General features: G+C 46.6%; 1 pseudogene; it reads right to left on the bottom strand.

The window, feature by feature from the left end:
• LOC123484342 overlaps positions 1 to 22770 on the bottom strand; it is a 37619-nt pseudogene extending 14849 nt beyond the window's left edge.
• Positions 22771 to 24663: the final 1893 nt, after the last annotated feature.

The raw sequence follows: 24663 nt of genomic DNA on the forward strand, positions 1-24663 counted from the left end.
AGTTTACATTTTACTACTACTACTACTACTACTACTACTACTACTACTACTACTACTACTACTACTACTACTACTACTACTACTACTACTACTACTACTACTACTACTACTACTACTACTACTACAACAACAACAACTACTACTACTACTACTAGAACTACTTCTACTACTACTACTACAACAACTACTACTACTACTACTCCTACAACTACCACTACTGCTACTACTATTACTACTACAACTACCCCTGACAGGGGGACTAGCTGGAGGAGAGAGGAGCGAGGCGGGTCAGCTACTACAACTCTAAATTAGGAGAGCAGAGGAGAGGCGAGAAGAGGAGAGGTGTCACGTGTCAATGTGCAGCGGTAGGACGGAGTCAGGCGCAGGACACAGAACTGAGTAAACAACGTACTTTACTAGAAAAATAAACAACACTAATTTCCACGCAGGGAAAACACACCAGCTCACATAAGTCTTAGACACAAAACAAAGAACAAACACGCACAAAACCATATGGGAACCAGAGGGTTAAATAGGGGAATAATATAATGTAATGGGAACCAGGTGTGTACAATCAAGACAAAACAAATGGAAAAAGAAACGTAGATCGGTGGCAGCTAGAAAGCCGGTGATGACGACCGCTGAACGCCACCCGAACAAGGAGAGGCACCAACTTCGGCGGAAGTCGTGACAGTACACCCCCCTTGACACGCGGCTCCAGCAGCGCGCCGACACCGGCCTCGGGGACGACCCGGAGGACGAGGCGCAGGACGATCCGGGTGGAGACTGTGAAATTCCTGCTGTAAGGATGGGTCCAGGATGTCTTCCACCGGCACCCAGCATCTCTCTTCCGGACCGTACCCCTCCCACTCCACGAGGTACTGAAGGCCCCTCTCCCGACGCCTTGAGTCCATGATGGCTCGTACAGTATACGCCGGGACCCCCTCGATGTCCAGAGGGGGTGGGGGAACCTCCCGCACCTCAGACTGCTGGAGCGGACCTGCCACCACCGGCCTGAGGAGAGACACATGGAACGAGGGGTTAATACGGTAATCAGGGGGGAGCTGTAACCTATAGCATACCTCGTTCAGTCTCCTCAGGACTTTAAATGGCCCCACAAACTGCGGACCCAGCTTCCGGCAGGGCAGGTGAAGGGGCAGGTTTCGGGTCGAGAGCAAGTCCCGGTCCCCCGGTGCATACACCGGGGCCTCACTGCGGTGGCGGTCGGCGCTCGCCTTCTGTCGCCTGATGGCTCGTTGCAGGCGCACATGGGCAGCGTCCCGTGTCTCCTCCGAGCGCCGAAACCATTAATCCACCGCAGGTGCCTCGATCTGGCTCTGATGCCACGGTGCCAGGACCGGCTGATAATCTAGTACACACTGAAACGGAGACATGTTAGTGGAGGAGTGGCGGAGGGAGTTTTGGACCATCTCTGCCCAGGGGATGGAAGCCTCCCACTCCCCCGGCTGGTCCTGGCAATAGGACTGCAAAAACCTACCCACATCCTGGTTAACTGTCTCCACCTGCCCATTACTCTCGGGGTGAAAACCTGAGGTCACGCTGACCGAGACCCCCAGAAGTTCCATGAACGCCCTCTAGACCCTCGATGTGAACTGGGGACCCCGATCAGACACTACATCCTCAGGCACCCCGTAGTGCCAGAAGATGTGGGTAAACAGGGCCTCCACAGTCTGTAGGGCCGTAGGGAGACCGTGCAAAGGAACTACTTAGAAAACCGATCCACAACGACCAGGATCGTGGTGTTACCTCGTGACAGAGGAAGATCCATCACGAAGTCCACCGATAGGTGTGACCACGGCCGTTGTGGAACAGGTAGGGGTTGTAATTTCCCTCTGGGCAGGTGTCTAGGTGCCTTGCACTGGGCGCACACCGAGCAGGAGGAAACATAAACCCTCACGTCCATAGCTAAAGTGGGCCATCAGTACTTCCCACTAAGACAGCGCACTGTCCGACCGATGCCAGGATGACCAGAGGAGGGTGACGTGTGAGCCCAACATATCAATCGATCGCGGACATCAGACGGAACGTACAGACGCCCAACTGGACACTGGGTGGGAGTGGGCTCCGTACGTAATGCCCACTCGATGTCTGCGTCAACCTGCCATACCACCGGTGCCACCAGGCATGAAGCAGGAAGTATGGGAGTGTGATCCGTGAACCGCTCCTCTGTGTCATACATCTGGGACAGTTCGTCTGCCTTAGCGTTCTGGGAAACTGGTCTGTAGGATAGGGTGAAAACAAAACGGGAAAAACATGGCCCACCTTGCCTGGCGAGGGTTCAGTCTCCTCGCCGCCCGGATGTACTCCAGATTGCGGTGGTCAGTCCAAATGAGGAAAGGGTGTTTAGCCCCCTCAAGCCAATGCCTCCACGCCTTCAGAGCCTTGACAACAGCTAACAGCTCCCGGTCCCCCACATCCTAGTTTCGCTCTGCCGGGCTGAGCTTCTTCGAAAAGAAAGCACAGGGGCGGAGCTTTGGTGGCGTACCCGAACGCTGAGACAGCACAGCTCCTATCCCAGCCTCGGACGCGTCCATCTCTACTATGAATGCCAAGGAGGGATCAGGATGAGCCAGCACGGGAGCCGAGGTAAACAGAGCCTTCAGGTGACCAAAAGCCCTGTCCACCCCAGCTGTCCACTGCAGTCGCACCGGTCCCCCCTTCAGCAAGGAGGTAATGGGAGCCGCTACCTGACCAAAGCCCCGGAAAACCTCCAGTAGTAATTGGCAAACCCTAAGAACCGCTGCACCTCCTTTACCGTGGTTGGAGTCGGCCAATTACGCACGGCTGAAATGCGTCATTCTCCATCTCCACCCTTGACGCGGACAGGCAGTACCCTAGGAAGGAGACGGACTGTTGGAAGAACAGATATTTCTCAGCCTTGACGTACAGGTCATGCTCCAACAGTCGACCAAGCACCTTGCGCACCAGGGACACATGCTCGGCACGTGAAGCAGATTATATTAGAATGTCATCTATATACACCACTACACCCTACCCGTGCAGGTCCCTGAAAATCTTGTCTACGAAGGATTGGAAGACTGATGGAGCATTCATCAACCCGTACGGCATGACGAGGTACTCATAGTGCCCAGAGGTGGTACTAAATGCCGTCTTCCACTCATCCCCCTCCCAGATACACACCAGGTTTTAAGCGCTCCTGAGATCCAATTTGGTGAAGAAACGCGCCCTGTGCAATGACTCTGTCACACTGGCTATGAGAGGCAGTGGGTAACTGTACTTCACAGTGATCTGATTTAGACCTCAATAGTCAATGCACGGGCGTAAACCTCCATCCTTCTTCTTCACAAAAAAGAAACTTGAGGAGGCAGGTGAAGTGGAAGGCCGAATGTATCCCTATCCCAGAGTTTCGGAGACATATGTTTCCATAGCTGCCGTCTCCTCCTGAGACAGAGGATACACGTGACTCCTGGGAAGTGCTGCGCCTACCTGGAGATTTATCGCATAATCCCCCTGTCGATGGGGTGGTAGTTGAGTCGCCTTCTTTTTACAGAAGGCAAGAGCCAAATCGGCATATTTGGGGGGAATGTGCATAGTGGAGACCTGGATTGGACTCTCCACCATAGTTGCACCTATGGAAACACCTACACACCTCCCTGAGCACTGACGTGACCATCCCTTGAGAGCCCTCTGTTGCCACGAAATAGTGGGGTCATGAGAGGCCAACCATGGAAGCCCCAACACCACAGGAAACGCAGGAGAATCAATCAGTAAATGACAATCAGTCCTCATGACCCTCCTGCGTTTTCATACATAGTGGAGCTGTGACCTCCCTAATCAGGCCCGACCCTAAATGACGACCATCTAAGGCATGTACAGGGAAGGGCACATCAACAGGAACAATAGGGATCCCTAATCTACGTGCAAATGAACGGTCAATAAAGTTCCCAGCTGTGCCTGAATCTACTAGCGCCTTATGCTGGGAATGCGGGGAAAACTCAGGAAATTCTATGCATACACACATGTGCACAACAGGGAGCTCTGGGTGAGTCGGGTGCCTACTCACCTGGGATGATTCACCAGTGCCCTGCCTGCTGCCTCGACTCCCTGGGGAACCTCCCCAGCACGGACCAGCAGTGTGCCCTCTGCGGCAACAGTTGGTGCAGGAAACGGCCCCCCCTCCGAGCTCCATAGGGGTAGGGTCGGAGGTGCTGGGGGATGGAATGGACGGACCCTGACATGGACGTCCGCAGGTGGCCAACAGGTTATCCAGCCGTATAGATAAATCCACCAGCTGGTCGAGGGTAAGGGTGGTGTCCCTGCATGCCAGCTCCCGACGAACGTCCTCACGTAGACTACACCGGTAATGGTCGATCAGGGCCCTCTCATTCCATCCCGCGCAGGCAGCCAAGGTCCTGAAGTCCAGTGCGAAGTCCTGTGCGCTCCTCTTCCCCTGTCTGAGGTGGAACAAGCGTTCCCCCGCCGCTCTCCCCTCAGGTGGATGATCGAAGACCGCCCGGAAGCGGCGGGTGAAATCATCATAGCGAACCAACGCTGCGTCTATTCCTCCCCATTCGGCGTTGACCCACTCAAGCACTCTCCCCGACAGACAGGAGATGAGGGTGGACACGCTCTCGTATCCCGAGGGAGCCGGGTGGATGGTCGCCAGGTAGAGCGCCACCTGGAGCAGGAACCCCTGTCACCCGGCAGCCGTCCCATCATATGCCCTCGGGAGCGAGAGCCGAATCCCATTGGGTCCAGGTGACGGAGGGGTGGACATCGGTGTGGGTTGATCTGAAGTTGATGGGGTTGTGGAAAAAAACCCTCTCTCCCATCGCTCCATGGTCTGCAACACGCGATCCATGGCTGTGCCAAGATTCATGCTGCTGGATGCGCTCCTCCACTGGTACTGGAGGACTGGATGCACCTGCTGACTCCATATGTGGTGCGTGTTTCTGTCAAGTGACAATATGCAGCAGTAGGACGGAGTCAGGCGCAGGACACAGAACTGAGTAAACGACGTACTTTACTCGAAAAATAAACAACACTAATTTCCACGCTGGTAAAACACACCAGCTCACATAAGTCTTAGACACAAAACTAAGAACAAACACGCACAAAACCATGTGGGAACCAGAGGGTTAAATAGGGAAATAATATAATGTAATGGGAAACAGGTGTGTACAATCAAGACAAAACAAATGGAAAAATAAATGTAGATCGGTGGCAGCTAGAAAGCCGGTGACGACGAACGCCGAATGCCGCCCGAACAAGGAGAGGCACCAACTTCGGCGGAAGTCGTGACAAGAGGGGAGAGGAGGAGTGGAGAAGAGTGGAGAGGAGAGAAGAGGAGAGGATAGAGGAGGGTCAGCTACTACTACTACTATTACTATTACTATTACTACTACTACTACTACTACTACTACTACAATTACTACTACTACCTCTACTACTACTACTGCTACTACTACAACTACAACTACAACTACTACTACTACTACTACTATTACTACTACAACTTCTGAGGAGAGGAGAGGAGAGGAGAGGAGAGGAGAGGAGAGGAGAGGAGAGGAGAGGAGAGGAGAGGAGAGGAGAGGAGAGGAGAGGAGAGGAGAGGAGAGGAGAGGAGAGAAGTTGAATGGAGAGAAGAGAAGAGAAGAGAAGAGAAGAGAAGAGAAGAGAAGAGAAGAGAAGAGGAGTGAAGAGGAGAGGATCAGCTACTACTACTACTACTACTACTACTACTACTACTACTACTACTACTACTACTACTACTACAAAAACAACAACAACAACTACTACTACTACTACTACTACTACTACTACTACTACAACAACTACTACTACTACTACTACTACTACTACTACTACTACGGCTACTAATACAACAACTACTTCTACTACTACTACTACAACTACTGAGGAGAGCAGAGGAGAGAGGAGAAGAGGATAAGAGAGGGGAGAAGAGGAGGGGAGATGAGAGGAGAGGATATGGATGATTTTCTATATATGGATGATTTTCTAGTACATATGTTGTAGAATTAAACACCTATATGCCTTAAATGCTTACGGCTTGAGAACCAGTTGAAGGGTTAAAACATAGCAGAGACATTTCTGTGCTTTTCATAACTCCCTGCAGCTGGTCTGGGTATGTCAATGACATGTGATGGAGACACAACTCCTTGTGGTGGCTGTGTGGAGATTGGAGTAACAATGGAACTAGTGTTATCATTTGTTTGTGCTTATGACCTGACACATAGCCACATGCACATAATCTCAAGGGCCAAGGAGGATGGTAAATGATAAATGCTTAAATGTATGTGGTTGAGAATGGGTTACGGATGACATGTTTAAACCATGTTTAAGTATTAATTGATATGTTTTATAATTTGTTATGAAATGATAAAGGTAAAACAGAATGAACATGATTGATACTTTGTACTTCAGATGTATGTCTGGATAGTGAATATAGTCAATACAGAGTGTGATTGTTCTTTAACGTTCGTATGTATATAATTTTTTGAGTCACGCCACTAATAAGAGACAGAAGCCCCACTTAGAGAAATGCACGTAGCCTCGTGAGTAGCCAACATGTGATACTGAAAGATGTTGTTCATTCACATAGAGAGGAGAAACTATGTATGTTGTATAAGCATGACTATGCATTTGTGTCTGTATAAAAGGAGAGCTCCGGTTCAGGGCAAGCAGTTGTTCCATGGAGCAAGCTCGGCTTTGTTACGCAATAAAGTAGTTTCTAAATAATAAAGTAAATACAATTTTTGGATTCACAAGCTCCAGTTTCTTGAGAGATATTTTTGAGTTGATTACTTTTGAGTCAAATATTTCTACGACATAAATGGCGAGCATTGCCAGGGACCAGAGACGGTGGACATCTGCGGCTGTGAAACGGCTTGTACGGACCATACAAACAAAGCGGCCGCTTTTAAAAAAGGTAAGCCAAGTTCTTACTTATATAGTATAAAGTTTGTGTGGTTCTATCCGGGGCCCGGCCTCAGCTGCAGAATACCAAGTAGGTCTCTCCAAATTTAAGAACCAGAAAATTAGAGACTGGGAGCTTTTGGATTTGAAATGCATGTTAAATGAAAAAGCCTCGAGGGTTGCAATAAATAGAAAATAGCTTAAGTAAGAGTAGATCTGCTCGGTCCGAGTGGGTGGATGGTCTGCTTGGGTCGGTGTGGTTCATTCATTATGGTTAAGTGGGGTGGGTTATCTGTCTCGTTTGGGTTGATCATTTGGTCAGTGTGATTGCATCCGTTTCACTAATTCAACTATTTTGTCTGACGCGTCTTGTACCTGTCAAATGTCACTCGGCTGCTCATCTGACGCGTCTGTTCAATTCGGTCGATTAATTTGATTCGTCTTGCTGATCATTTTGTCTTGGTCATTTCGGCACGAGTGGCTGTCCATCTGTTTGAACGATCAGAAAATAAATAGGTAGAAGTCCTGCAATACCGCTCTAAATGTGTCGAGGAAGTGTATCATTTAGAGGACTGCTTAGGTAGGCAAAAAATCCCGTATAATACCGCTTTTCCTGTGTCGAGGAAGTGAATCAGGAAAAGGGCTGCATTTACAGGTCGCTTAGGAAAGTGTAGGTAGAAGTCCTGCAATACTGCTCTAAATGTGTCGAGGAAGTGTATCATTTAGAGGACTGCTTAGGTAGGCAAAAATCCTGTGCAATACCGCTTTTCTCTGTGTCGAGGAAATGAATCAGAGAAGAGGGCTGAATTTACAGGTCGCTTAGGAAAGTGTAGGATAGGTAGAAGTCCAGTAAAGGTGTGTTGAGGAAGTTAATCACCTAGAGGGCTATATAGGTAGATAGTAATCCTGTATAAAACTGTTTTTCTTGTGTCAAGGAAGTGTATCAAGAGAGGGGTACATTTACAGGTAACTTAGATAAGTGTGTGAAAGAGTGAGAGTGCAAGTGAGTGTGAAAGTTTCTGTCCTTGGTGGAGAAAGGTTGACGCACCTTTCCTGGACCGTTGCTTAAGTGTTACCTGGTTGGAAGGACGCACCCGTTCTCACACCAGGAGAGGAAGAGTGAATGGTGTGTGAATGCTGATAGGGGTAGAAACACACATACAGTGGGGAAAAAATTATTTAGTCAGCCACCAATTGTGCAAGTTCTCCCACTTAAAAAGATGAGAGAGGCCTGTAATTTTCATCATAGGCACACGTCAAATATGACAGACAAATTGAGAAAAAAAAATCCAGAAAATCACATTGTAGGATTTTTTATGAATTTATTTGCAAATTATGGTGGAAAATAAGTATTTGGTCACCTACAAACAAGATTTCTGGCTCTCACAGACCTGTAACTTCTTCTTTAAGAGGCTCCTCTGTCCTCCACTCATTACCTGTATTAATGGCACCTGTTTGAACTTGTTATCAGTATAAAAGACACCTGTCCACAACCTCAAACAGTCACACTCCAAACTCCACTATGGCCAAGACCAAAGAGCTGTCAAAGGACACCAGAAACAAAATTGTAGACCTGCACCAGGCTGGGAAGACTGAATCTGCAATAGGTAAGCAGCTTGGTTTGAAGAAATCAACTGTGGGAGCAATTATTAGGAAATGGAAGACGTACAAGACCACTGATAATCTCCCTCGATCTGGGGCTCCACGCAAGATCTCACCTCGTGGGGTCAAAATGATCACAAGAACGGTGAGCAAAAATCCCAGAACCACACGGGGGGACCTAGTGAATGACCTGCAGAGAGCTGGGACCAAAGTAACAAAGCCTACCATCAGTAACACACTACGCCGCCAGGGACTCAAATCCTGCAGTGCCAGACGTGTCCCCCTGCTTAAGCCAGTACATGTCCAGGCCCATCTGAAGTTTGCTAGAGTGCATGTGGATGATCCAGAAGAGGATTGGGAGAATGTCATATGGTCAGATGAAACCAAAATATAACTTTTTGGTAAAAACTCAACTCGTCGCGTTTGGAGGACAAAGAATGCTGAGTTGCATCCAAAGAACACCATAACTACTGTGAAGCATGGGGGTGGAAACATCATGCTTTGGGGCTGTTTTTCTGCAAAGGGACCAGGACGACTGATCCGTCTAAAGGAAAGAATGAATGGGGCCATGTATCGTGAGATTTTGAGTGAAAACCTCCTTCCATCAGCAAGGGCATTGAAGATGAAACGTGGCTGGGTCTTTCAGCATGACAATGATCCCAAACACACCGCCCGGGCAACGAAGGAGTGGCTTCGTAAGAAGCATTTCAAGGTCCTGGAGTGGCCTAGCCAGTCTCCAGATCTCAACCCCATAGAAAATCTTTGGAGGGAGTTGAAAGTCTGTGTTGCCCAGCGACAGCCCCAAAACATCACTGCTCTAGAGGAGATCTGCATGGAGGAATGGGCCAAAATACCAGCAACAGTGTGTGAAAACCTTGTGAAGACTTACAGAAAACGTTTGACCTGTGTCATTGCCAACAAATGGTATACAACAAAGTATTGAGAAACTTTTGTTATTGACCAAATACTTATTTTCCACCATAATTTGCAAATAAATCCTACAATGTGATTTTCTGGATTTCTTTTTCTCATTTTGTCTGTCATAGTTGACGTGTACCTATGATGAAAATTACAGGCCTCTCTCATCTTTTTAAGTGGGAGAACTTGCACAATTGGTGGCTGACTAAATACTTTTTTTCCCCACTGTATAGCTGCGTGATTTAAAGCTAAGAAAAACACTAGCAAGGGAAAGATTCATGAGGTGTTCCACACAAAAGAAAAGTGGACATCAGGAGATATTATATTAGTATCATATAAAGAGATTGTCAAATGACCATTAATAATAAATAAGTTCTGACCAAACAATAATTAAAAAAGCACGAATAAGTTTAACAGCAAAAGCGAATACTAATATAAAAATAATTAAGAAGGAGAAATAAATAAATAGTACGAATACTAAAATAGATTTTAAAAAAGTTAAAAAATACAGGCCATAAATATCAATAAAACGGCGGTAGAAATACTGAGTGCTAGGTATCCCTTAAGCAAGGGAGAAATAGCGAAAACATCTGAAAAATGGGAGACACACACCAGAAAAATGGGCACCAAATGGCCAGAAGGAGGAACATTTGATGTCACGGTGTGTGAGGAAATGGAAACACTGATAAAGAACTATAAAGCAAAAGACACAGGAAAGAAGAGAAGCGCCAAAAGAGAAAGAGAAAAATAAGTACTCAACATGTTCAAAATGGAAGGAGAAGGATTGCTAAAGAACATGCGAGAAGCCAGAAACATGTTGAGAAAAGATGATGAGAAAACAAACTAAAAGCAAGCAGATTGGTCTGTGGGACCCCCACCATATGTTGGTGGACAATATCCCCAGGTGTCTGGAGTAGTATCAATAAAAGGAGAAATAGAAATGGAAGAAGAAAGACCCTTGTTTACATCCTCCCAAACGATGGAAAAAGACTCAAAGAAAACAGAACGAATCAAGTGAAGGGCAGCAATCAAGCCAAACAGATTGGATTGCTATGGAGAGCTGAGGGAAGCATTGGGAAGAATGAAAATGACGAAAAGAGATGATGGAGAACTCTCAGATGAAGAAATGGCAGATATTGAAGCAACAAACAAACTAATAGAGAAAGATATGGACAGGATGAGGAGAATATTGAGAGAAAAGGAAGAAGTAGAGAGGGAGCAGAGTGAGGTAAGACAGCGGACAGGCAGAGACCTAGAGGAGGAAGAAGGAGCAGCAGCTGAAATATGGGGAGATTGCAATCAAGGCGTAAGGGAAGAAAGATTGAGGAATAGGAGAACATTGAGAAGACCTAAAAAATACAAGGGACAATATCCATTTCTAATAAAAGGTACCCAGGCTCACTATGTTCCGTGGGGATCACAGGACCTGGAAGGATTGGTTGCCCGTCTGCCAGATTTGCATGATGGGGCAGGAAAATGGATAAGGATTTTTGAGGAACAAACCATGGGGAAACTGCTGGCTGTTGGGGATCTGAAGGCACTGTTGGCAAGGGTGGTTGGAAAGGCAAAAATTGAAGATATACTGGGGAACAGTGACCTGAGGAGAGAAGTGAGTGACCCACAAGGAGATGGGATGGACTTTGATTCACACCGCCCTGAAGTCTGGCGAGCACTGAGACTGGAATATCCGGCAAGAATTGACCCCAAGTCACTGAAAGGGGGGACACTGGGAGAAACTGAGAATCCAGCTGCCTATCTACATGAACAGATGAAACGATGGAGACTGGAAACAGAACGAGATCCAGAAGGGGACCCACTGATGACAACTCTATTCCGAAACTCAATAATAGAAGCCATGCCTCAATCAGTGAGAAGCAGGCTGGAGGATGTGGTGGGACTAACCTCAAAGAGACACAAATAATTCTGTGACCATGTGATGCATGCAGTAGAAAAACACAGAAAGCACGAACAGAGACTTAAAGAGCAGGGGAGAGACATTCAGAGGAAGCTGACTCAACTCCAATTGGACGAATTGACAAACAGAGGGAAGAAGAAAATCCAGGCCCCAGTAACAGCACCTATGACTGAAACAGGAAAGGGAGCTGCAGTCATTCCAGGAGGGTCATATCCGCCTCCCGCGCCGCAGGCCCAAGTGCAACCCACATCACCAGTAGTGAATGTGTATGCACAACAACCCCGACAATGGAATATTAATAAAAAACAGCAAAGATCTCAGCAATACAATCAAAAAGGAGGAAATCGGGGCCCACAAGGGCCACCTGGAATTTGCTGGGGATGCCAACAGCCAGGGCATACCAGACGAAACTGCCCCACAAACCCCTGGCAACAGCCGGGGAACAAAAATCAAAGTAATTAGAAGCAGACTGACGGCTGGCAACAAAATCAGCAACAAGTCCAAGATACTGTGAATCCATGGGCAGGGCCTAATCAGGGGTACTAGGGGTGCCCAGAGAATCCTACAGGGGAGGGTCAGTTTCCAGTACTAACTACATGAGCTGATCAAGAACCTATGCTGCAGGTTCAAATAGAGAACAGAGGCACACCCATGATGGTTGATACTGGAGCCACTTACACTTGTGTAAGTCCAAATTATGCCTCTCACCTCCCCATGTCTGGCAAATATGCCAAAACTGTAGGATTCTCGGGACAAACGCAGTTAATTCCAATGACAGCTCCAGTTCGCCTGATAGCGGATGACAAATCCGCAACCCTCCCTACACTTGTATCAGAACACACCCCTGTCAATCTATTGGGAAGAGATGCCCTATGCAAAATGGGTATACAAATTCGATGTTCCTGCGAAGGGGTAATTATAGACAAGGCAGGGTTAAACTTACAAATGGTAATGTAACAGGATACAGCAAATGTCTATTGGTTAGGGGATATTGAGACAGAAGTAGATAGGGTAGTTAGGAAATGGGGTAGGTTTATTCAGGCTCAGATACCAGAAGCAGAAAGAACGAAGTCAGAATATCACTGCACCATGCAATATGATCCCTGTCGTGATGATCTTTTAGAACAACTGTGGTTGTTAAATGCAAATGGGAAATCTGTACCAATAATTTCTCAGTACATAATTATAGGAAAACAAGGAGCAGCAATGGAGGTGACGGACATGGATGGCTCAGACTTTGTGGCAAAATGGTACAATGTTTCTGAAGCTGCCCCATACATTACCTTGCTGGTGAACAAGGGAATGGAGGCCAAGGATTTGGGCCCCATGATGAAGCTAGCAAAAACAATTCAACGGAACAAGACAGAAAACCCATCGATTTATCATTCAAAAGATAAAGCCTTCATCAAGATACACCATACCACAATAATGACTGGTGATGTTCCAAACCCTCATACGCTACTCACCAATGTTCCCCCAGAAGCCAAGTACTTCACAGTGATTGACTTATGTGGAGCATTTTTTAGTGTGCCCCTTGCGGAAGAGTGCAGACACTTGTTTGCATTTACCTACAAAGGTAAACAGTACACATATACTCGGACACCACAGGGATTTAAGCATTCTCCTCATGTGTTTAATCAGGTGTTAAGAACAGACCTAGAAGATCTAATACTTGAAGGAACATTGATCCAGTATGTGGATGATCTGTTGATCTGCGCCCCCTCCTTGGAACAATGCCATGCTGATTCTATGAAGGTTTTAAAGCGACTGGAAGAGGGAGGACACAAGGTGTCAAAAACGAAACTCCAGTACTGCCAATCTCAAGTTGAATATCTAGGAAGAACAATTGCTCATGGGACAAAGGCAATAGCACCAGGACAACTGGAAGGAATCAGCAAGGCACCGCTCCCTCAAACGGTTTCTCAGATGATGACGTTCCTAGGGATGACTGGATTCAGCTTAGACTCGATAGAGGAGTATGCGGTTAAAACAGCTCCTCTGAGAGAAATCATGAAAGAAGCAGGACAACTAGACCTTAGAGCAAGACTGGAATGGAACAGTGATGCATTAACTGCATTTGAAACAATTAAGAAGGAAATGCAGTCCCGGCTCTAGCAGCCCCAGATTACACAAAACCATTCTTGTTGTATGTGGCAAACAGATGTGATAGGTATGCAACAGCGGTACTTATGCAAGAGACATGCAGTGGAAGATGAAAACAACCTATTGCATATTATAGTTCTAAATTAGATTCTGTTGCCCAGGGATATCCACCCTGTTATCAAGGTCTAGCTGCATTACAATATTCATATGACAAAGCGTCCACAATTACTATGGGATACCCGGTAACAATACATACACATCATAAAATAGTGGAACTAATAGAACAAGGGAAGTTTGTCCTTACCAATGCTAGAACTTTAGAATTCATGACTCTATTGACCTATCCAGATGTTTCCATTAAACGATGCAGTACTGTAAACCCAGCTGAAAGAATCCCCTTGGAATTTGAGGGGCATGCACATGACTGTGTAGCAGATTCATTGACATTTACTCGACTAAGGCCAGACTTAGAGTCAACCCCATTGTCCAGCCTGGGGGAAGAGTGCATAGAAGAGTATTTTGTTGATGGATCCTGTTGTAAAGATAATGTGGGAAATCATGCAGGTAATGCAGTAGTGCAAAAACAAGGAGAAGATTTCAAAGAGGTGATAGCAGAATACTGTCCACAGCCGTGCTCAGCCCAGTTGGCTGAACTAAAAGCACTCACTGCAGCTTGCATCCTAGGAAAATGAAAAACTGTTAATATCTATACTGATTCAGCATATGCACATGGGGTGTGTCATTTATTTGGGGCAGTCTGGAAGCAGCGAGGGTTCAAGAAAAGCGATGGTACACCCATACAACACCACGAGCAGATTGTGGAATTAATGACGGCATTAATGTATCCCACTAAATTGGCGATAGTGAAATGTCAGGCGCATAGGAAAGGAAAGGGATATATAACCAAAGGAAACAATGCAGCTGATGAAGTTGCAAAGAAGGCATCTAGATGCACCGTCCCAGTTTTAACAGCAACCAGACAATATAATAAGGATGCAGGAAAGAGCAGGACCTTATGAACAGACTATGTGGCACCAAAGAGGGGCCACCAAAGATGTGACGGGATTATGGAGGTCTCATGAAGGGACCATAGTAGCACTCATTGTGTTGCTCAACTTACTGATAACTGATGCGCATGGTTTTGACCATTGCACAAGGGGGGAGATAATAAGGAAAATTAAAAAACAAGGATACTGATACTACCTACAGGCAACAATAGATGAGGCATTAGCAAGATGTGAGGTGTGTGCACAAAACAATGTAAGGAAAGGAATAACAACGCCTATAGGGCACATACCAGTTCCTGACGGACCATTTCGACATTTAGTCATGGACTATGTAGATATGATAAAAAAGGTGAATGGCAAAAGGTACATGCTAGTGATCATAGATAGATTCAGTAGATGGGTAGAAGCGGTACCCTCAGCAGATCTAGGATCAGGAACAGTAATCAAATTTCTAACCAGAGAAGTAATACCCAGATTTGGAATACCAACAGAAATCAGTTCAGACAATGGATCAGCATTTATTCAGAAAACAGTGAAGCAAGTATTACAGCAGCTAAGGGTTAAGCAAAGACTAGGTTGTGTGTATCGGCCGCAATCTCAGCGGATGGTTGAGAGAATTAATGGTACCCTAAAGGGTAAACTGAATAAAATCTGTGCCAGAGCAAAGCTCAATTGGGTGGATGCACTACCACTAGCGTTGATGAGTTATTGCATGCAAACTAACAGAAATACGCATCTAACCCCGCATGAAATGCTTACGGGTCGACCCATGCCAGTGCCAGGTCTAAGAGGGCCCTACAAAGGACCCTCATTGGAACAATTAGAGATGGAACTTAAAGCATATGTAAGACAACTAACTGCCATACATAAAGTGATCTATCTCCAGGAAAAAGGGTGAGAACCGGAACCTGGACCAGAGGAGCCAGGGCCGGTGATTCCAGGAGATCGAGTCTACATCTGAGTGTTTCGCAGAAAGTGGAACGAGCCCAGGAGAGAAGGACCATACAAGGTGATCCGAGCGACGCCCACAGCAGTACAGGTGGAAGGACGACGTGGTACCATCTGAACCACTGCACCAGGGTCCCGAAGAGAACCGGTCTGCCGTTGGCGAGCCATGGGGAAGCGGAGGATGTCGAGGCACCAGATGGAGTCCAAGAAGTAGAAGCAAGCACGAGTCCAAGTGCCAACGTCAAAGAACAGCAGGCACTCCCACCTGAAAATCCGGAGAGTCAGGAGGTGGGGTCTGATGGTGTGGGGAATACTACTAATAGGATTCCTGCTATGGCAGATGCCCCAAACACAAGCAGCAACCCAGGGAATGGAGAGACTACAGGAGAAGGAGGAGAAAGTGACCTTTCTACCATTGAGGGGGGTGACGTCTCCACCGGTGAAGGAAGAGACTCCTCAGCCGTCGAAGAAGGGGACTTTCCCACAGTTGACTTCTCTGCCCTCACATGGTCTCCAACAACTTAAGAACTGTGGAATTGCTTTAACTGTAATAGCAGTTAATCTAGGAGAGATGGTGGTGAGTCTGCCTACAACTATACAATATTCTAGAGATAGCCTTACTGAACCTGGAAGAATTGTTGTTGTGAATAAAGAACAAGTATCGTACATAGGATGGCCTAGATTGAGGAAATGTCAGATTGAAGGATATGCAATGTTTAAAAAAAAATGCCTAAAAAATCATTGTGTAGAAGTTGAGCCAAAAGTAAATAGAAATGGAAAAATAATGGATATAAAACAAGCTAAACATCTCATGATTCCATCAGTGCTTAAGAAATTGGCCCCTAAAGTTAGATTGAAGAATAGAAAAAAAAAAGCATGTACCATTGGGGATAGCTCGAACTAGTATTTCTATTCCAGCCCAAGTACTGACAGTTGAAGAAACTCAAATATCCTTTTCAATACGAAGTGTAGTGTCCGAGACAACGATGCTGATTATGCTGTGAGAACAAGGAATCCGCGGACACTGTACTTTGATTATAAAGGTTAATTGTATCAAAAGAGTTCAGCGTCAATTTACAGACATCTGCAGATATCTGGAGAATAACCGGACTCAATCTCTGATATGTTATTCCCCCATCCTTTGTTCAAACATGGTATTTATCCTATGTAACATAAGATGGGTGGTTTTAGATAGACCAATCCCTGGCCTCCACATATCTCCAAATGTCCTCTATTCCAAGAAGCCTATGTAGCAATGCTTTCCAGATGCTTCAGCAAAGCAGAGTAAAGTTCATCTATTACACCATTTGCAAATGTCAGAAAAATCATAGACCTTCAGACACTACATATTTCCCCCCTTCGAGACTAATTAAGTCTCAAAAACAAAAAGAATAGGATTATGACAAATAACAATTTTTGTTCTTGAGTAACTTTAGCAATAAACCAACATTTTTGGAGAGTAAACACATGTTTATATAGACACATTTTTGTATGGAGTGTAAATAAATTGTTATGGAGTGTAAATAAATTGTTATGGAGTGTAAATAAATTGTTATGGAGTGTAAATAAATTGTTATGGAGTGTAAATAAATTGTTATGGAGTGTAAGAGCGAAAAACCTGTCTGGCAGCTTTCATTCCAAATATCCATCAATCAATCAAGACAGAAAAATTCTCTCACGGCCCCTCTGCCCCAGGCGACCACCTAAGTACTCCAGATCAATTTATAAATCTTTATCAATGCATTTTAAGCTATGATGCAATTGAATACACATGAAAACCTCAGAAAACAAAATACAATCAAAAATGTCCACATCAAAAAATAAAATCTGAGGATTTCATTTCCACACCTTCCTTGTTCCACTTCCTCCAGTCCATTCATATTGTCCATGTTTGAGTATTTGAATCCCACTCTCCACATCCCCATATACTTCTGGAAGAAAAGAAAACACCAACCAGTATCTTTTGCAAAACAACACTTTAAAACATCAATATCAACAATAATATAAGAATGATATATAAAATGATATATGAGATGAATCACATTCCATTTCCCCCCTTTGATTCATAAGAAAATACTAAATATCACAATAATATGTAAAGACGTGAAAAATTATCACACAATCAGATATTGAAAATTTCCTAGAGTTACTTCAACCCTAGTTTTCATAACATTTTAGTCTGACTTTTTTTTCTCAAATTTTTTCAAAAACCATTTCACTGATTTATCCACAAAACTCTTTCCCATTTTCTGAGGATATTACAAGTCCCCACCTGCTTATGACTTCTTTACACAAGAACTTTGCAACCGACTGAGCATCTTTTAGCTTAGTTGGACATCTTATGCACCTCTTGGTGTAGGAATGTAACCAAGAATAACAGTCACACCCCTGCAAACATTATTTTTCAGACAGATTGTTCACCTGCCTATGACAGAGTCAACCTGTTAAAGCAAATATGGTTCCCAAAAACCATACTTCTTTGTGATCTTTCTCCTAACCTCCCCCCTTGCAACATGAGCTAAATTGAACTTTCTTTGGTTGATGACTCAACCATTCCTCTGAGTCCGATTGGGAAGCATTCTTGAAATACTTGAGCGTACAATGAAATGGATATTCCGGAAGCCTCGCATCTGGCATGTTTGCCACAATGAATTTCTCCCATACCTTAGCCTGCTTCAAAAAATCTTCACTGAGATTTCCAATCCAGAATACTGAAGAAGAATCCATCTCTGTCGTCATCAACAATTGGTAAACCTTTTCCTTTGGCACTTCTACCAGACAGCCGTCTGGTGTACATTTTATCGTACAGTTCAATTTACACAATGCATCTCTTCCCAACAATGCGATAGGTGTATGTTCTGATACCAGTATGGGTATTGTAATTCTCTGATTTTCATAGCAGAGCTCAATTGGTTCCGTAAGAGGAATCAGCTGTTTCACTCCCTCAAATCCCTGTCCTAATTAGTTGATTTGAGATTTGCAACCTCTTCAGGCTGAACACAGATAAAAGCAGTTCCGCTATCCACCATCACTTCCAATGGTCGTTTGTTTACTTTCAACTCAATTGTTGGACCTTTTTCCGGTCCTGATGCTACCAGCTGACACCCCCCTTTCAGATCTTCTTGGCACCTCTAGAATCCTTGCTCCGGGCCCCTATAAGGGTTCACCGGTCCTCCAGATGATCTTGACTGGCCCCTGTATCTTCCTCTGAAATTCCCTCTGGTGTTTCCTCCTGGCCCATTACACTCACGGGCAAAGTGACCAACCTGTCCACAATTATAACACACTTCTGAAGATTGCTGGATGTATGGCTTAAATCTTCCTCCTCTTCCTCTTCCTAAGCCTTCTCGTCCTCTTCCTCTCCAATTCTGTGTCTGTCCAGAAACTGGCTATGAATATGAAACAACTTGTACCACTAGTTGTGGCTGGTACAATTGCATTTGACCTGGTTCGGTTGAAGCTGTGGCAGTGATTGTTGATTTGGTGCGCACTGATTCTGCATAACCAAAGCGTGTTTCTTCTCCTTCTTATTCTCCACCAGTTGTATTTGATTGAGTTTTCTGAGAGTTTCTTGGTCCTGTTCTTTCTGGTTGTGTTCCTTTTTCTGGTACAGATCCACTTGATGGGCTATATGATCTGTATAGACACCTTTTGTCATGCTTCCAAGTCCAACCACCTCTGCCAGTTTGCTCCTTACTGGTGAGGGCAGTCCCATCTGTAGTTTAGCTCTCAAAATTGACTGCTCAATTTGACTCACATCTGGATCATTTCCGGTAATATTTCTCCACACTTGATGAACTCTTGACACATAGGCTCTCGGATTTTCTTGTTGTCCTAGTGGGTCAATCAGAATGTTGTCAGGATGCACATTTGTTGGAAACATATCTTTCAGTGCTCTCCACAGCCGATTTCTACTTGCAGCTAACAATTCAGGATCATTCACCGCAGTCCCCACATATCGATGAAGTCCAGCTCTCTGAAAAATGTATTCCATACCTGGAATCCCAAGGAGATTAGCCAAAAGTATCTTAATGTCTCCTATGGCAGACTGTGTTCCCACCGTAATTTCTTCCAATTTTGAAATCCAAGGATATGCTCCATCTTGAAGAGTAGGCAGCTTCTCAAGTATATCTGACATATCGGTATTCTGCAAAGGCTTATACTCCAGGTTCTGTCCTCGAATTATCACTGGCATCATCTTCTTACTTGTGCTCCCTTTTCTTGGCCTCAATGTATACTTCTTCTCCAATTCTTGGGATCCTTTTCTCAGCAGTTTTTTTCTTCTGTATCTTCAGCTTCTTGAGTTGTTCTTCCAGTTCTCTTACTTCTTCTAAATTATTCTCCTTATCCAGGCATGATACGCATCAGTCTATATCTCTTTCTATTTATTTTGTGCTAATCATTGTAAAATAAAATCCTCTTGAATATGAAGCACCTTTAATCTCCAAATCTTCATCGCTGTCTCCATCTTCACTTTCATCAGAGATTGAATCTCTTGTATCCTTCTTCTTCCAACTTCCATCACCCCTTCTTTCCACTCTGGCCAACCTCTGTCTGATCACAGGGTCATATCCACCCATGATCTCTTCTGAATCACTCTGATCATCATCATCATCATCTTCAAGGTCCATCCTCCTGAACCTCACTCCACCCTTAGTTTCCAGACATCTCGTTTTATTCTTACTTTTGGAGTTTGGAATCATCTTTATGGTCGTTTCTGCTTGTCCTCTCTCTATTATTCGTTCATCTTCATCTCTGATGCAATAATCACCCTCCTGAATGATCACTGAGGATAGACGTCCTTAAACTCTACTTCTTCCTCGTAAGGTGGGGGTCTTTTTGCTGAATCCATATGTGAGAAAGGGGTATTGACTTCTGCCATTAGTTTTTCTGTTACCTTCACCTCTTTTGCCATTTTCTCTATACCTCTGTCTCTTTTATCTTTTGTATCTTTTATCAGTTTTTGTCCTTCATTTTCAAACAGCTTAACCCTCCCGTTGTCCTGGTATTCTGTACACACGCCGTGCCCTCCGGGTCGAACTGTCCCCCTCTCACTAAAGGCCCAATTGGAACATGTGGGACAGTATGCGTGCGAACAGCCTTTGCAGATGTATTTGTTACACCTGGTGCACACCGTGTGTGTTTTACAGTCCTTCTTTGTGGGGCAGACCTGACACCTCTTCCTCTTACTGGGTTGTGCGGGGTTGGGTGCTTGGGCAGGTGCGTGGTCCGGTGCTGCGGGGGCGTGATCCCGCCGGGGCTGATCACGATACGTAGCCCTCTGAACAGCTTTGACGAGCGCTGCAGAAGCTTCGGTGCGAGGGAAACGGGCCCTTCTTTGTATGAACGGAGTCACTAGTGCCTTTCCCAGCTGCTCAGGAACACCCTCCTCTTGTTTCGCTTACCAGGCATCCAAGTAGGGTTGAGCTCTCGCCATATGACAAAAGCGTTGTAAGAGGACACGTCAAGGATGTTGTGGAAGATGACCAGGGGCCAGCGCGCGGTCATCCTCCTGCAGCTGTAGGTTCCAATCACCTTGTCTAGGTTGGCCACACCTCCCTTGTTGCTGTTGTAGTCTAGGACGATGGCCGGCTTCTTGACCTGGCGACGGCTAACGTGAGCCTCTGTGTGCAGCGTGCTCAGGAGTAAGACGTTCTTGTTTTTCTTTGGCAGGTAAAACACTAGAGCGGTGGTGGGCGTGAAGGCGAACTTGGAGGAGAAGAGGAGCCTGTCCTTTGAGGCGAGCAGCGCCTGCGGGAGCTCTGGCTTGTTCTTTCTGACTGTGCCGACCACGGTGACGTTCCTCATCAGGAGCTGGCGCGCGAGCTCGTATGAGGTGAAGAAATTGTCGCAGGTGACGTTGTGACCCCTGAGTCCCTGCGTCAAATCGAGCACGACCCTCATCCCCTGGTTCTTCTCGGGGCCTCCGCATGTGGCCTTCCCGGTGTAGACCTGCATCTTCCAGGTGTAGCTGGATTTGGAGTCGCAGGCCACCCAGGTCTTGATGCCGTATTTGGCCGGCTTGCTTGGGATATACTGGCGGAAAGGACATCGGCCTGGAGGAGAGAGAGACAGAGAGAGAGAGAGAGAGAGAGAGAGCGAGAGAGAGAGAGAGAGAGAGAGAGAGAGAGAGAGAGGAGAGGAGAGGAAAGAGAAGAGATTAGCTTTAGCGTGTTGTGTTGTGTTGTGTTGTGTTCAGTGTTGTTGTGCTCTTGTACGGTGTTGTTGGCCCGGCACACCTCTGAAAGGGACCAGTTGCTCGTCCACCGTCACGTCGGGCCCGGGGTTGTAGAGGAGCGGCAGCCTCTCGACCCACTTGTCCCAGACCTCTCTCACGGCCGCAAGTTTGTCACCGCCGCCTGCTGCGCGTCTCTCGGCTCTGGTCTGGCGGTCGTCGAAGCGAAGGAGTCTCGAGTAAGCGTGAAAGACTTTGAGCGGCATGGTTGCGCGGAAAATGGTCCTCCCGCTCTCGGCGTCCCAGAGACTAGAGGCCGCTTCGCCTCGGGACCTGTACACTCCGGCTAGGATGAGCAGCCCTACGTAGGCTCGCAGGTCTGTGGAGTCCATCGCTTTCCAGCGGCCGCCGTCGTGGTCTTCGTGGTCGTCGTCGGCGTAGTGGCGGTGGTCGTCGTCGCCGTCGCCGTCGCCTCGGGCTCCGTATTTTCGAACGCCCTCTAGATTGGTCATCTCCAGGATGATGTCTTCTATCTCGGGTGTGAAAAACAAGCGGAACGTGGAGAGGATATCGCGGGCTTGGCCTACGGCCTGCCTAGTAGGCCCGGGCCTCATGTCCTCCGGCACCTCAGCAACCGGCCTGTTACTTTTTGCCGCTGCGGCGGCCCCTCCGACGCCCCGATTGTTGTCACAGGGCACCGAGCACCATTGGATTTGGCCGTTTCTCGACACGAATGTCTCTCTTTCCACTCGAGGGATATCGTGTTGTGTTCTGGGGCTGATGCTGCGGCGGCGGCTGCGGCAGCGGCGGAGGTCTCCTCGCTCTCCTCGCTCTCCTTCACCTTCCCCTTGTTCTTCCCCTTGTTCTTCCCCTTGTTCTTCTTCTTCTTGTTGGTCGTCGTCGTTGTCGTCGTCGTCATCATCGTCTCGTTCGTCTTCTACGCCTTGACCTTCTTCTACTTGGACATCGTCCTCGTCCTCGGCGGCGGCGGCGGCGGCAGCGGCTGCGGCGTCGTAGTCGTCGTCGTCGTCGTCGTCGTCCTCTGTGGTCTCCTCGTCCTCTGGGTTGTATTCCTCCCCGTCTTCTTCTTCGGACGCTTCCTCGTCCGCTTCCTCGTCGCAGTCAGAGTCATTGGAAAATATATGTTCTAGGACCTGTTTGGCCGTGAAACGCACAGCACTCATAATAGCTTCGGCACCCAGGCTGGGGAAGTCCCCAAGACCTCTCTCTTCGGGACGTGTCCGGACATGCCACGGAGGCAATATTAGTAGTAGTAGTAGTAGTAGTAGTAGTAGTAGTAGTAGTAGTAGTAGTAGTAGTAGTAGTAGTAGTAGTAGTAGTTGTAGTTGAAATTGTAGTTGTAGTTGTAGTTGTAGTTGTTCTTGGTGTTGGTGTTGGTGTTTGTTTATGGCTTACCTAGTACCTCTGGCTCAGAGCTTATGCCTCTAACGTGTAGCCTGGGTCGTTTTGACCCCAGGCAGGACAAGACAGGACAACGCTAGGGGTTATACAGCCACTCGCTCTAACACTCTAACACGTAGCCTGGGTCTTTTTGACCCGGTCACGACAGCGGGAGGGGATATACAGCCACTAGCTCTAACACATAGGCTCTGACACGTAGCCTGGGTCTTTTTGACCCGGTCAGGACAGCAGGAGGGGATATACAGCAACTAGCTCTAACACCTAGGCTCTGACACGTAGCCTGGGTCTTTTTGACCCGGTCAGGACAGCGGGAGGGGATATACAGCCACTAGCTCTAACACCTAGGCTCTGACACGTAGCCTGGGTCTTTTTGACCCGGTCAGGACAGCGGGAGGGGATATACAGCCACTAGCTCTAACACCTAGGCTCTGACACATAGCCTGGGTCCTTTTGACCCGGACAGGACAGGACAGGACAACGCTAGGGGTTATACAGCCACTCGCTCTAACACCTAGGCACTGACATGTAGCCTCGGTCCTTTTGACCCGGACAGGACAGGACAGGACAACGCTAGGGGTTATACAGCCACTCGCTCTAACACCTAGGCACTGACACGTAGCCTGGGTCGTTTTGACCCCGGAAAGGACAACGGGAGGGGTTATACAGCCACTCGCTCTAACACGTAGCCAGGGTCGTTTTGACCCCAGCCAGGACAGGACTGGACTGGACAACGCTAGGGGTTATACAGCCACTCACTCTGACACGTAGCCTGGGTCTTTTTTTTTTTTTGACCCGGACAGGACAACGGGAGGGTTATTTTCTCCCAAACCCACAGAGACACTTTCTGGACTAGCTGTATCGCACTCAAGGAATGGCGTGGATGCAAATTCATGATTGCCGACATGTCAGAATAGCGACGATGTGTGTCGAAGGAATAGAACATGGGCAGCACAGAATAGGTTTTTGAATCGAATAACTTGATGTCTGTCTACGTAGACACCACGATTGCTTGTATGTAGCCGAAACCATGATCTATGTTTACAACAAATAACAACTACTATTACAAAATGTCATGTTTTAATACTAATCACAAAGATATAATTTGACAAAAAAATAAATGAATATAATATAATTAATTCTTTTTATGGGAGTGGTCATTGAATCCACAATATACCACCAGAGAAGCTTCTGAGCACTACTGCATCGAAACAGGTTCGTGTCTCACAGACAAACAACATCGATCGAAGCTATGTCGACTTTCCAGAACACAGAAAATGTGAAGGGGGATTCTTGCTGCATCACTGCAGTGTTTGACATACACACGTCGGACTCCAGTCACGTAACTACTACTACCGACAACACCACCGTCGTCGTCGTCACTGTGATCGGTCTGGGCATCGGAGGGTCGACTCGACTGAATCTGAGCACCATCAACTTCAACGACATCTATTCTGCGTTCAATCGAGTAGTGAAGAACATACCCATACTTCTCGGGTACACGGTGAAAAGCCTCTCGGTCATGCCCAACAACAAACTGGAGGTAAGACTATTTGTCGAACCGAAATATAGTCTGTTGAGTTATGAGCTGTGGCTCGTTCGGGTCGTAGGACAGGCTCTGCTCTTGTGGTTTTACCACGGTGCAGTGTCACACATCA

This window comes from Coregonus clupeaformis, unplaced genomic scaffold, assembly GCF_020615455.1.
Source record: "Coregonus clupeaformis isolate EN_2021a unplaced genomic scaffold, ASM2061545v1 scaf0279, whole genome shotgun sequence".
Lineage (NCBI taxonomy): Eukaryota > Metazoa > Chordata > Actinopteri > Salmoniformes > Salmonidae > Coregonus > Coregonus clupeaformis.